This window comes from Engystomops pustulosus, chromosome 2, assembly GCF_040894005.1.
Source record: "Engystomops pustulosus chromosome 2, aEngPut4.maternal, whole genome shotgun sequence".
Classification (NCBI taxonomy): domain Eukaryota; kingdom Metazoa; phylum Chordata; class Amphibia; order Anura; family Leptodactylidae; genus Engystomops; species Engystomops pustulosus.
In genome coordinates, this window is record NC_092412.1 from 247,660,240 (window position 1) to 247,674,164 (window position 13,925).

General features: G+C 40.1%; 1 long non-coding RNA gene across 2 annotated transcripts in view; it reads left to right on the top strand.

Moving 5' to 3' along the window:
- Positions 1-13,723, top strand: part of LOC140116798 (uncharacterized) — a 31,639-nt gene extending 17,916 nt beyond the window's left edge. For both annotated transcript variants that reach the window (XR_011852968.1, XR_011852967.1), the window contains exons 2-4: positions 2,487-2,615; positions 6,364-6,467; positions 12,643-13,723. This is a non-coding gene — a long non-coding RNA (uncharacterized lncRNA). The remainder of the gene's footprint in view (positions 1-2,486; positions 2,616-6,363; positions 6,468-12,642) is intronic.
- The last annotated feature ends 202 nt before the right edge of the window (positions 13,724-13,925 follow it).

Sequence of the window (13,925 nt, forward strand, 5' to 3'; positions counted from 1 at the left end):
TGTACAAATCTATTGGTTTATATACATAAAGTGAGTGGAGTCAGCAGAGCCCCGCACATAGCGAAACGGTATTAACCCCTGCACATAGCAAAACGGGATTAAACCCCACCCCACCCCCGCACATAGTGAAACGGGATTAACCCCTGCAGCACACACACTCCGGAAATGTACAAAGATGGATCTACAGTATTATTATTGTACAGATTCTAACTTGAAAATTGTTATCTCTCAACCTAACTCTCATCTTGTTTCCCCTTCTCTGCCCTGTGTCCCCCCTTCTTCCCACTTTCTCCATAGTGGTTCCTTTTATGCATCTTATCTCTTTGACCTTTGTATACCAGTTGTTAGGCTTCTATATTGTGCCTCTCTGATGATAGACTGTGCCTCATGTTATGGTGGCTGCGGTTTTTGTGTTTTTCTTAAGCAGAAAATTAAAATTCAGACCTTAGGCTCCGCCTCTTACCTCCTGTATTCAAAGGGTCACATTTCAGCCCCATTTATTCTCAAGGCCATGTGGGATTTGGTAACCCAAAATAGGCTTGTTCTTTTCTTCTTACCATGTCTCATCCCCTTTCCTAATCTTCTTTTTACTATGAAATCTCTGCTGAATTCCACCGTGCTAGCAAGATAGATAGAAAGTCACTGAAGTGTCGCATTACATAGAGGTCTATGGAGAGGGGAGGAAGAACAGCAAGTCACAGCAGAGACATAGGGGGAGATTTATCAGGGCTTGTACGTCAGCCCTGAAAAAATCTTGATTCCTTGTGAACAGGCCGGAAAAGAGATCTATTTCCTGTTAGGTTACCTCCACGCCCACTTGAGCGTGCATGGGCCAGCCAAGGGGGCATGGCCAGCCAAGTGGGTCAATTCGGGTCGTTTTTACCCTGCGTATGGGTATTTGATACAGCCTGTGAATGTTCAGGTCTGAACAGTCGCTGGTAATAGTGCAATAGAACTGTGTGCCGAAACCTCCTGAGGGGCGGGGCTTTCATTGTACACCGACAAACGATGTGCTGGCATACGATAAATGTTCTCCGAAGAATGCAGAAGCAATTCAAACCCTGAACACTTAAAGGAATAAACACTCATTTTTTTCCCCAAAAAATGATCAGATTATTGTTAATGATGGCTATGTAATATACTTAATATAGATCGAGTTTACTCTAGAGAAGTCCATTTCCAAAAACTACAGACAAGAACTCACACTTTTTGTCATCTCAACCAAACTGTCAGGATAGTTACCATCGAGCTCGAGTTGAGTCCTTACCGTCTGCCTTCTTGGCACAACGGTCCTAACCATAAGTGATCTCGATGAACCTTCTTCAAACTTGGCAACCGTGTGATTACTGCAGGTATCGTTCAAAGAAATGTCACTCCCCGGTGGGCCTGGGAATTTTCACGGTGCCAAACAAAGGAAGTAACATTGACAGAAGTGATTGGATGATTTACCCAAATCCCGAGGTTTTATTTCAGCTCGGAGTCAATAGGGAGGTCGGCCGGTGTCAGGAATAATAAACTTGTATGAGGAGAAATAATGCAGAAGACTCTTATTTACACTAAATTAGATTGAGCCAAGAAAAAACCCACCTGGAAGATGTAAACACACGTTATTATAATTTCCTGACGTCTTTGGGGGAATCTTCTCGTAGCCTGCGCCGGGAAGGAGGTAGAAGTAAGGGAAGGGTTCTAGACAAGAACTTGTGGAGTTCAGGAATGACAAGTCATGAATCCTACTCAGTATTGGACTTCTCTTGTCTTAAAGGGACAAAACTGATCCAGAGGCACATATGCTGTTTATGAGCAAATACTGTAGGAAATGAAGAGTTCTGGACATTTTTACATCCACAATCGAACAACAATGAACATGATCTAAAATATGGGTGTGGCTTTGCGGTGTGTGCCAACAATTATGCAAATTTCCCCAAATATTGGGACTTTTCTCTGGTGGAAACTAAGTAAAAGATAGGAGGTGAAAAGTTGCATTAAGGTTAATAAATCTACACCAATGGGGGTCATTTACTAAGGGGCCGATTTGCGTTTTCCCGACGTGTTACCCGAATATTTCCTTTTTACGCCGATTTCCCCTGAATTGCCCCGGGATTTTGGCGCATCGCCGCTGGCATGCACGCGACGGAAATCGGGGGGAGTGGCCGAACGAAAACCCGACAGATTCGGAAGAACTGCCGCATTTAAAAAACAAAAAGTGTTACGGAGCTTGCACTTACCTTCACCAAGTATAGGCCGGTGTACTTGAGTGCATTTCAGCGGACTTCAGCGCAGCAGCGCCACCTGGTGGACGTCGGAGGAACTACCTTAGCAAATCCCGTCCGGACCCGAATCCACCACAGAGAACGTGCCGCTGGATCGCGAATGGACCGGGTAAGTAAATCTGCCCCAATGTGTTGCATCTAGTGCAGGGTCTAATCTAGTCCAGGGGCAAATCATGGACATCCCCATTAACTCTTAATTCTACTTTCTTTTTTTAGCGCGATCCGGACCACCCACTGACATCAGCAGGCGTCGGGTTTTGAGTTTGCAGTGATGTCTCTCGGGATAATTGCGGGAGCAGGACCGGGTCTCCAGCTGTCACAGACCCTATGGTGAAGACAGAAGTGGTAATAAACTGCTCTTCTCATTTCTTCAATGCATAGTGGTGAAGTAGTCCTGTGCAGTGAATGCAGGAGCCTTGCTGGGTTTGATCAGACATTTCCCCCCACAGGGGGTCGATTTCAGCTACAGTTACAGGTGAAAACTAGTAGGAAAAAAAAATAAAAAAGTGGAGATGTTACATATTTTTTATCAGTGACCATCACACTATAGGAAAATAATTTCCAATGTTCATTTTGAATTTACCGTATATACTTGAGTATAAGCCATCCCAAGTATAGGCCAAGGTCCCTAAGTTTACCACCAAAAACTGGGAAAACCTATTCACTCGAGTATAAACCAAGGGTGGGAAATGCATTGGTCACAGCCTCCCAGTATATAGCCAGCTCCTGTATATAGCAAGCCAGCCCCCTGTAGTATAAAGCCAGCCATCCCCCTGTAGTTTATAGCCAGCCACTCTCCTGTAGTGTATAGCCAGCCCCCAGTAGTATATAGCCAGCCATCCCCCAGTACTATATAGCTAGCCAGCCCCCAGTAGTATTTAGCCTGCCTGCCCCCAGTAGTGTATAGCCAGCCATCCCCCAGTAGTATATAGCTAGCCAGCCCCCAGTAGTATTTAGCCTGCCTGCCCCCAGTAGTGTATAGCCAGCCATCCCCCAGTACTATATAGCTAGCCAGCCCCCAGTAGTATTTAGCCTGCCTGCCCCCAGTAGTGTATAGCCAGCCATCCCCCTTTGGTATTTATCCAGACCCCTTTATAATATAGCCAGCCAGACCCCTTTAGTGTACAGCCAGCCCTCTTTAGTATACATCCATCTCCCAGTAGTATACAGCCATCCCCCTTTAGTATATAGTCAGCCCCCTTTAGTATACAGCCATCCCCCAGTAGCATATAGCCAGCCAGCCCCCTGTAGTATACAGCCAGCCTTCTGTAGTATACAGCCAGCCAACCCCCTTTAGTATACAGCTATCCCCCGGAAGTATACAGCCAGCACCCTTTATTAGCCAGCCTGCCCCCTTTAGTAGCCAGACCCCTTTAGTATACAGCCAGCTCCCTTTAGTAGCCAGCCAGCCCCCAGTTTACCCAGCACTTAAAAAAAATAAACTTACATATTCACCTTCTTGTGGTCCCTGATGCTTGGCCTGCCTCTTCTTCTGTCTTCTCCGCAATGCTCCGCTCCACGCGACTCCTCTTCTGTATTCTGTCTGCTGTAACAGCCAGCAGAGCACATAGCAGCAGACAGAAGAAAGAAGAGGACTAGAGCTTCGCGGAGAAGACAGAAGAGGAGTTGCACCTACATCGGGAAACCGCGCCGAGCATCGGGGGCGCCAGAAGGTGAGTATGTAAGTTTATTTTTATTTATTGACTTGTGTTTAAGCCTAGATGAGGTTTTTAAGCACATTTTTGTGCTGAAAAACTCAGCTTATACACAAGTATATACAACATTTAAAAACTGAATAAAAAATGCCGTGTATAGCTGAGTTTTTCAGCCATTTTTGTGCTAAAAAAGCCACAAAACCACTCGGCTTATACTCGAGTAAATCTAAAATAGTAATGTGTAAATGATGCCCTTTAAAATACTGTGGGGGAAAAATGTAACATGACTTGTCAGTTTTGTCGATTTTCCGCCCACATGCCGATTTGAAAACCCCAGAACATTGGGGGTCATTTACTAAGGGCCCGATTCGCATTTTCACGTCATGTTACCCGAATATTTCCGATTTGCTCCGATTTTAGCGCACGCGATCGGATTGTGGCGCATCGGCACTGGCATGCACGCGACGGAAATCGGGGGCGTGGCCAAACGAAAACCCGACGAATTCGGAAAAACCGACGCATTTAAAAAAAAAAAAAAGTGTCGCGAGACTTGTACTTACCTTCACTAGGTATAGGCCGGTGAACTTGAGTGCATTTCGGGGAACTTCAGTGCATTTCGGAGGAACTGCCTTAGTGAATCCCGGCCGGACCCGAATCCTCCGCAGAGAACGTGCCGCTGGATCTCGAATGGACCGGGTAAGTAAATCTGCCCCATTGTGTTTACTATCGTCTCTCGTTTTCCACTGTAACTTGTTGATTTAATTCTGGCAGACGAACGGGAAGTCTAATATAAATGCCAGTTTAATATATCCCCCCTATGAGTCCGTTAAGGGGTTATGAACCCTATGAATGTTTTTGGTAGCGGCTTTCCTATAGGTGTGTATTGTCTATGCTCCACCAGACATCGCACCTTTTCCTACCTGGTTTCTGATGAGATGGTGACAAGAATGTGGCAGCTGCCTTTTTTCTAATAGACTCTTCCCCCGCTCTTCTCGATAAACCCTTAAGGGCGTTACGGAGAGCAGTTTTTTGTTTGTTTTTTATTTTGTTTTTGCTGTTCTGAATTCCGAAAGTCATAACTTTATTTTCCGTTAGCATAGCTCTCTCTCTGCGGGACAAGTTGTAGTTTTTGTTGGCATCCATTTGGATTACCTTATATACTCGAGTATAAGCCTAGTTTTTCAGCACAAAAAATTTGCTGAAAAACCCAAACTCGGCTTATACTCGAGTCAAAAAAATAAATATATCTATATCTTTTGTGCGATCTGTCCGGCAGCAGGCTATATACACTGGGGCAGGGGCTGGCAGGCTATATACACTGGGGCAGGGTCTGGCAGGCTATATACACTGGGGCAGGGACTGGCAGGCTATATACACTGGGGGAGGGGCTGGCAGGCTATATACACTGGGTCAAGGGCTGGCAGGCTATATACTGGGGAGGCTGTGACCAATGCATTTCCCACCCTCGGCTTATACTTGAGTCAATAGGTTTTCCCAGTATTTTGTGGTAAAATTATGGGCCTCGGCTTATACTCGGGTCGGCTTATACTCGAGTATATACGGTAACTTGTAGTTAGGAGTTTTGGAGGGTTTTTAACTCCTTAGTGCACCATTATGTAACTACATGATAGAATACCTTTAGTTTAAGGGGTTGTTCCATGTTTAACCCACAATGACCTACACTGATGACAAGAATGGGGTCCTGCTCCCTGATGGAGTAGCAGGTGGGACGTGCATCCCACTCCGTCTCCCAATATGAGTGGTAGAGTTGGCCGTGTGCTGTCCCATAGACAATGAATGGAGGGGAGTGGCACATGCTTGACCTGACATGGAGATTGGGACCTCTGTTCTCATGATCCCAATGGTCAGCCCCGTGATAGGAATGCTATTTCTTATCCTGCGAATTGGGGTGACAATTAAACATGGGACAAACCAGGGGCCTAAACTGGACATCCTTATGAGGCAGTAACACTTTTGCAATTACTTTTCTACAATACATGTATTGCCCCATTCCATATTTGTGTTTTGGCTTTCTAGTCGTAGAGTACTGTTTTGTCTAAGTTCTGAGGCAGCAAAAAGATCTAATTTTATCTTTTTACTTTCTACTTTTTTGGTTTGGGAGTGGTTAAGGTAATGACACCTTTTATTGCTCCACCCCCCATACCCTGTTTCTTTTCAGTGATCACAGATTTTGCCAAATCAGTCCCTGTCCCCAATGGGGCTCAAAATCTAATCAACCTACCAGTATGTTTTGGAGGACCCAGAGGAAACCCACGCAAACACAGAGAGAACTTACAAACTCTTTGCAGATGTTGTCCTGGATGGGACTTGAACCCAGGTCCCCAGCGCTGCAATGCTGTAGTGCTAACCACTGAGCCACTGTGCTATCCTAGTTGAGAACCAGCATTAATATTTAATTTTTTTATTTTTTTTTGCAGACGTTAAAAAAACACGCAATGGAAGTAAAACCAACGTTAACAAAAAAAACTGCTTAGCGGATGTGAAAAATAAACAGAAACGGAAAAAAATGGAAACAAAACTGGTTAGTTTAGTACTTACAAAAAATGTATAAAACTAAAATGTTTATGTAATGTACTTGACCTAATTATGGGCAGATTTAGGTTAGTTTAATGCAGATTTTTTTTAGGAGCGTTTGGAGTTTTGCACCTGTTTCCAGATGTTTGATTTACTATCGATTTGTGCCTAAAACAGTTGCAAAAAAGTGTGAAAAGAAACGCATACAGATGATGCATCTGACGGACAATCTCAAACCAGTTGTACTATGTAATAATAATCTCATATTTCCTGTGGAATATCAATCTCAATTATCCAAATTTTTTTTTGGACAATTTTTTGCAATTTTAGTTGATAGGCTGCTTGATATGACTGGTGATTTGATGTAGTAATGTTACTGTGTGGTTTCTTTACTTGATTGTGTCAAAAAGTTATTTATACGATAAATCAGCCCAGGCCGTATATATCCTGTATAATTTGCACCTTGCACTTTATTATACCTGTGGGTATAGCAGAGCTAAGACTCTAGGACTCATCACCACCATTGTATTGTTGTATTGTGTACATTACTATCATGATTTGATTATGCCCAAGAATTGTCCCAGATGATATCACACTGTCCAGGTTATTTTTTGTTGTATTTTTAATGGGGTATTTTTTATGCTGTCTGGTGTCTTCTATTCAATAAAAATTGTGACTTTGTGTGATAACTAAGCACTCAGTAGTTATTTCAATGTACAGGCGGTCCCCTTCTTAACGACACCCAACTTAAAGACGACCCCTAGTTAAAGTCGGACCCGTCTTCCCACTGTGACCTCTGGTGACCTCTCTGGATGTTACTATAGTCCCAGACTGCAATGATCATCTGTAAGGTGTCTGTAATGAAGATTTATAGATAATCCTTGGTCAATCACAGCAAATAATTTTGTAAATTTAATTGTCAACGGGATAAAAAAATGTTTTGTCTGGAACTACAATGATAAAATATACAGTTTCGACTTACATACAAATTCAACTTAAGAACCTATCTTGTATGTAACTGTACTCTGTACTCTTATGGTAGGTTTTTGATTTATAGGTTATATATTTGCTGCACAATGAGATATCTACCCCGTAGGGTGAACAACACAACATTTATAATGGATAACAATGTCAAAATACCCCCCCACCCCTCCCACCAAGAAAAAATTCTAGAAGTTAAATAATATTTCTAACCCCCAAAAATAGTGTGATTAAAAACAAGTCCCAAAAAAGAAAAAAATTAAAAGAGAGATGATGAATTTTGGAATTTTTATTCTCGATTAGAGGCTCGACCATTAAGGAGTTAATTATCACACTTCACTTCGTGGTATGAATTGTATGTTATGTTTTTCTAGGGATTGTTATGTTTTCGGGATTCCGGAATGACCACAATATGGAGACAACTTTATTTTCGGTAACATTCCCCCTCTCTGTTCCCTAGCAACCGCTAGAACATTATAGATTCCTAGTCCCCCTTACACTCAAAATAATTCCCCCCGCACGTTTGATGTAGGCCTCAAAAATTTGGGAAAGTTTTCAAATCAATAACGTTTTAATAAATTCCGCGATTCAAGCGTTATTTATTCGTCTCCTCGCAATTTTAGATCTGATTTCAGGAAACGCCAGAGTTGGATCTTAATCTTGCGCCTTGTAGAATTCTATTAGGTGTTTGGGGATCTTTCTGGTTCACTTGGTTCTTTGTGTCGTGGACGGCGGCGTGTACCCATCGCAGGACACGATGATGGATCACAGGATACTATTCAGTGTCTTTCTTGTGTGTTCTATCCTTATTACTTGGCACGGACGACCCCTGGCCAAACGTTAGCTTGGCGCAAATTAAATAAACGGGAAAAGAATAAACAACATTCGGCCCCTTTTCCGATACACAAAAATAAACAAATGCTAAAATAGAAGATATATATATAAAATATATAGGAGGCTGTTTATCAAAGCTCGAAAAGCTTCCAACCCTAGAACTGAGAGTGAAACTATTCGGCTCCGACTAAGACGTTGTTTATATAGAAGTAAAATAACATTACAGAAAAACTAACCCTTGATTTTTAGATTTCTAAATAATTTATTTCAATATTTAGATTTATATATTTGTATATTTTTAGATTTCTAATTAATTGTTTTCAATATTTATATATTTTTATATTTGTAGATTATTAATTAATTTTTTTTCAATGTTTGTATATTTTTATTTTTGTAGATTATTAATTAATTTTTTTCAATATTTATATTTATATATTTTCATGTTTGTAGATTTCTAATTAATTCTTTTTCAATGTTTATACTTATTTATTTTTATGTTTGTAGATTTTTAATCATTTTTTAAAAATATTTATATTTATATGTTTTTATATTTGTAGATTTTTAACCATTTTTTTTTAAATATTAATATTTATATATTTTTAGAATTTTAATTAATTCTAATAAATTTTTATGTATATACCGGTATATATTTTATATTTATATGTTTTTATATTTTTATATTTCTTATTATTTTTTTAATATATATATTTTATATTTATATATTTTAGATTTTCATATTTTCTGGAAGTGGTCAACACTTCACATACTTTGATTTATATTTGTGTATTTATCACCCAGGGGGAGAGAGAGATTTTGTAACCTTTTTATTTTTGTGTAGAGGTCTTGTTTTCTTTGGGGGGTTTTTTGGACCAATTTGTACATTTTGGTGTTACTTAATATTACATTTTTGTAAAATTGTAAAATGCAAAAAAAAAATAACTAATGGTTGTTTTTAAGCCACGGCATCAATATTTTGTTATTTGTTTAGATGGATAAGGTTTTATAGAAGAACATTTTTGCATTTTTTTTTTGTTTGTTTTGTTTTGTTATTTCACTTTTTAGCTCATTTTTAGACATTTTTAAGTTGAACTTAACAGAAAATGCGATAAATTCGGCCATATACATAGAAATCTATGTAGACACTTTTTGACGTTACTTGCCATTTATAAGAGACAACCCTGGGGCCCCTGTTTTAGGTCCCAAGCTGCTCCCATTGTGTCACCCTAACCAGTGATCACTACCGTTACCTCTCTGGACTCTTTATTGACGCTACTTATAATAGTAAGAAAAATATTGATTTCTCACAGTACAAGTGGTAAAAAATATATTTATTTTATTATTATTACATTATTATTTATTTATTGCATTATGATTTATTATATATCATTATTGCTATCGTGTGACTGTACATTTCTGAAATCCGGGGAGCCTATTATGTTATTTTTAGTGTATTTCTTGTCCATTAACAACTTATCGACATGTGACGTACCTGTGCATCACATGTCAGTTGAGGATGTATGGAGCGGCTTCATGGGCTAAGCCCGCTCCATAAACAGCGGGTGTTAGCTGCATTATGCAGCATTTAAGTGACGATGCCACCATATTGACTCCGGAAGGTGTCCCCAGTGATGTCAGCAGAGGTCGCAGGCCGGTTTCCTTTGACAGCCAGGACCCTACCCAAGGTATCCATGTCTGCCACAGCAGGATCTATAAAGGAGCCTAAAATCAGCAGGTCACCGTAGTATTGCAGTATATTGTGTAAGTGATCAGACTCCCTAGGGCTCAAGTACCCTAGGGGGTAAAAAAAAAACCCAAAACATCAAAGTCCTTTCCCTAGAACTAACATAAAAATAAACAAACATAAAAGTGTTAAGTATCACTGTGTCCCAAAATGCCCACTCTATCAAAATATAAAAACAAATATTTCCGTCTGTAAACCTCAGAAAGGAAAATAGCAGCCAAATGTCTAAATCCACACTTTTTCACCATTTTGCAACATATAAAAAATGTACTAAACAGTGATCAATACCACAAACAGATCGATACACCAAAGTATAATAAAGTGATTGTTGATATAATAGTGGGTGGCACGGAGGCTGAGTGAGTAGCACTTCTGCCTTGCAGCACTGGGGTCCTGGGTTCGAATCCCACGCAGGTAAACATCTGCAAAGAGTTTGTATGTTCTCTCCGTGTTTGCGTGGATTTTCTCCAGGTCCTCCAGTTTCCTCCCACACTCCAAAACATACTGGTAGGTTGTTTAGATTGTGAGCTGCATTGGGGACAGGGACTGATTTGACAGCTCTGTGCAGTGCTGCGGAATCTGTGTGCGCTATATAAATAAAGAATAATTATCAATAGTGTAAAACAAATACTTTTTTTTGTACCAAAGGTTTTAATTTAATCTCATAGAACCTTATAAAACCTATGTAAGCTTGTGAAAGGTGTATAAACAGAGCCCACAAAAAAATGCAGCAAACATGTTTATTTATCAATTGCACAGAATTTGGAATTTTTTCCCAGTGATTCCCAGTGCATGGCATGGAATATAAAATGCCAACACTAGGAAGTAAAAAAATGTATGCATAAAATAAGCCCAACTACATCTCTGTACACTGAAAAATGTAATAGTTACAAATTTTTCAAGGTTAGGAGCCAAAAACTGAAACATATACAGGAAGTCCCCGGGTTACGTACAAGATAAGGTCCAGAGGTTTGTTCTTAAGTTGAATTTGTATGTAAGTCAAAACTGTATATTTTATAATTGTAGATCCAGACAAAAAAAATTTGGGCCCCAGTGACAATCGGAGTTTAAACATTTTTTGCTGTAATGGGACCAAGGATTATCAATAAAGCTTCATTACAGACACCTTACAAGGGTGTCCTTAAAAGTAAGTAGGGGACCGCCTGTAATGGAAAAAGTCCATTGGGGCAAGGGGTTAATATATGTTTTAGAGTCTAGAGTAAAATTTAGACTGTAGCCTGTTCTAGACCCAACCGGATACAAATGTATTTTTTGTGACTATGATTTTTATTTTGTTCTCTATATAGTTTTTTTTTAATGATTTTAATTATATAAAATTTTTATTTTATTTTATATTTTTAAAAGGAACTGTGTGTGCTTACATTTTTATATCAGAAATGAATGATCGTATTTTATTACTTTTATATAGCGCACACAGATTACACAGCGCTGCACACAGCTTGCCAAATCAGTCTTTTATCATTAAAATTATGATTTTTACATTTGATTTATTTTTACTGAACACATTGTACGCTCTGACCACATACAGCTACAAACACTTTTAAAAATTCTAATTTATTGCTGATTTCCCCCATAACTGGGACCTACATATTTGCACAATTTGCTGCTATACACATTGCTTATCTGGGGCATCTAGGACCCAGCAGTCACCTGGCACCTGGTGATCACATGATCACAAGGTTGGAAATCAGAGAAACTACTGAAGAGTACTGTACATTGTGCCCCCAGCACCACCATTGAACACTCCGGAAAGGATTTACAATATGCTGTCGCTTGCTGTGCCAGCGTGGGCTGTAAGCCGTGTCCCATACATGCGCTGGATATTTTTGGAGCTCCCTGAGATACCCCACAGGTGGTTCCACTGCTGAGCAATTCTACACCAAGTCCTGCCTGCTATAAAATTGTAGACTATAACTTGCGCCAGTTGGTGTGGAGGGTGGAAAAAGTTGCAATTCCTAGCCATGCACCAGGAACTGTGACTATTTCAGGCTTGTTTGCCAGAAAACTGATGTACAAGTTCTGGTAAACCCCCCTCTGTGAATACAGGGGTCAGGAAAGCGGGGATGTAATAAACCATCCCACTCTGCACTGTGGGGTGTCTGGCTGTCACTGATAGCTCCCTCATCATGCAACGACATGACCTACATGCAGTTACTGATTTTTGGGGGAATTTATTTAAGAGAAGAGGCAAACAAGCTCCCTTCAATATTCTTCTTGGTGCAACGCTATATACTGATCCATTTACATGTTTTAAAAAATCCAACGCAGGTTTCCAAAAGTCTATGGAGAGGGGGTGGGACAACAGCCATGTGCGAGACACACATCTAACAACATTTTAGGCCTTTAGAGCCTTACTAATAGGATTGATGTGAACAATACTCTGTGGTGAGAAGGCATGGGAGTCTCTGTACCTAATGGTGATCATTTTCCTCTAACAAGGTTTCTCTTCCCTCTCCATCAACTACTTTGACAGACAGATTTGAGCAGTAAAATAAGCAATTTAGGTTGGAAGGGACAGAGGTGTAATAAATAGAGAATGTTTTTATGCAAATACAATATATTACAAAGTTAATTTTGTGTATTCTCTTTTTACATACCATTTTAGTGAATGTTCAGTTGATATAACAGAGTTCCTGATTCAGACAGTTTATCAGCCACATCTTCAGTGATGTATGGAGGACTACCGGTATCGTATGGAGGACTACCGGCATCGTATGGAGCACTACCGGCATCGTATGGAGGACTACCGGCATCGTATGGAGCACTACCGGCATCGTATGGAGGACTACCAGCATCTATAACAAGGTCAAGTACATGGATCCTGTATGTAGTCCCCGGGGATCCATATGGTACAGCATTTGGACATGCGTGTGCCCCATATGATATAATAATAGCAAAGAAGACCGCAGGACAGCTGACGGACTACTGGCACCATACTATTTCTGTATGAATATTGGTGCCCCATACGATATAGTGTGAGCAATAAAACTACTTCACACAGCCCAGATGTTATTAGTATAATACACCCATGTCCACGAGTCTTAGTATCTAATGAGCATTTTTTATCCTTGTGATCCTTGTAATGTCATTATTGGATTGGGTCAAGTCCTGGAAGTGACACCCTTTGCCATTATCATGGGTACAAAGGAACCACATTTTGAAAACACTGGTAAAAAGAGCACGTAGACGCTAATAATGGTGAAGAGGTGGCCAGTGATCTCAGTATGAAGGAGAATGTATCTGCCCCGAGGGTCTACTGTGCAACCCACTAAATTATGGGTGAGTGATTTGTGGTTGGCAATCACTATTCTTATAAAAGGGAATAAGGATTGTTGGCCATGAGGTGTAATGCTTGTGTTTCAACAACCCTGATAAAAAGGGCAATTATAGTATTCACACCAGTAGCAATTTAGGGAAATCGGACAATGACCAAAGTCGTAGCTAAGCTTTCCTGTCCATGTATGTGAATGCCGTAATGGACACATAGTGAGTTATTGGTTGCCCATACTGGCAACTGGCATCGACAACCCTCATCCTGCTAGTCCTTTTAGCTCGGCCAAGTCATGAACAATTGACATCTACAAGATTTTTAATGTTAGGAACTTTACTCTGAGCAATGCAAGCCAAGAAGACCAATGGTTTCCTAACCATGTGTGATTCTATTCTTGACCCTGTACCTGAAACTCCCCCCGTTGGTAACATTTATTGAGAAAAATGTGCAATTATAATTTAAAAAAAAATAAAATAAATATATATAAATATTTTATTTGATAGGTCAATCTTTTACTGTGAACGATTGTCTTAAGTCATGACCTAAAGGCTGTCCCTTTCTATTGACATGAAGAAGACATTCTCATCGAATAACGTTGAAATGTGGAGTCTTGTTCC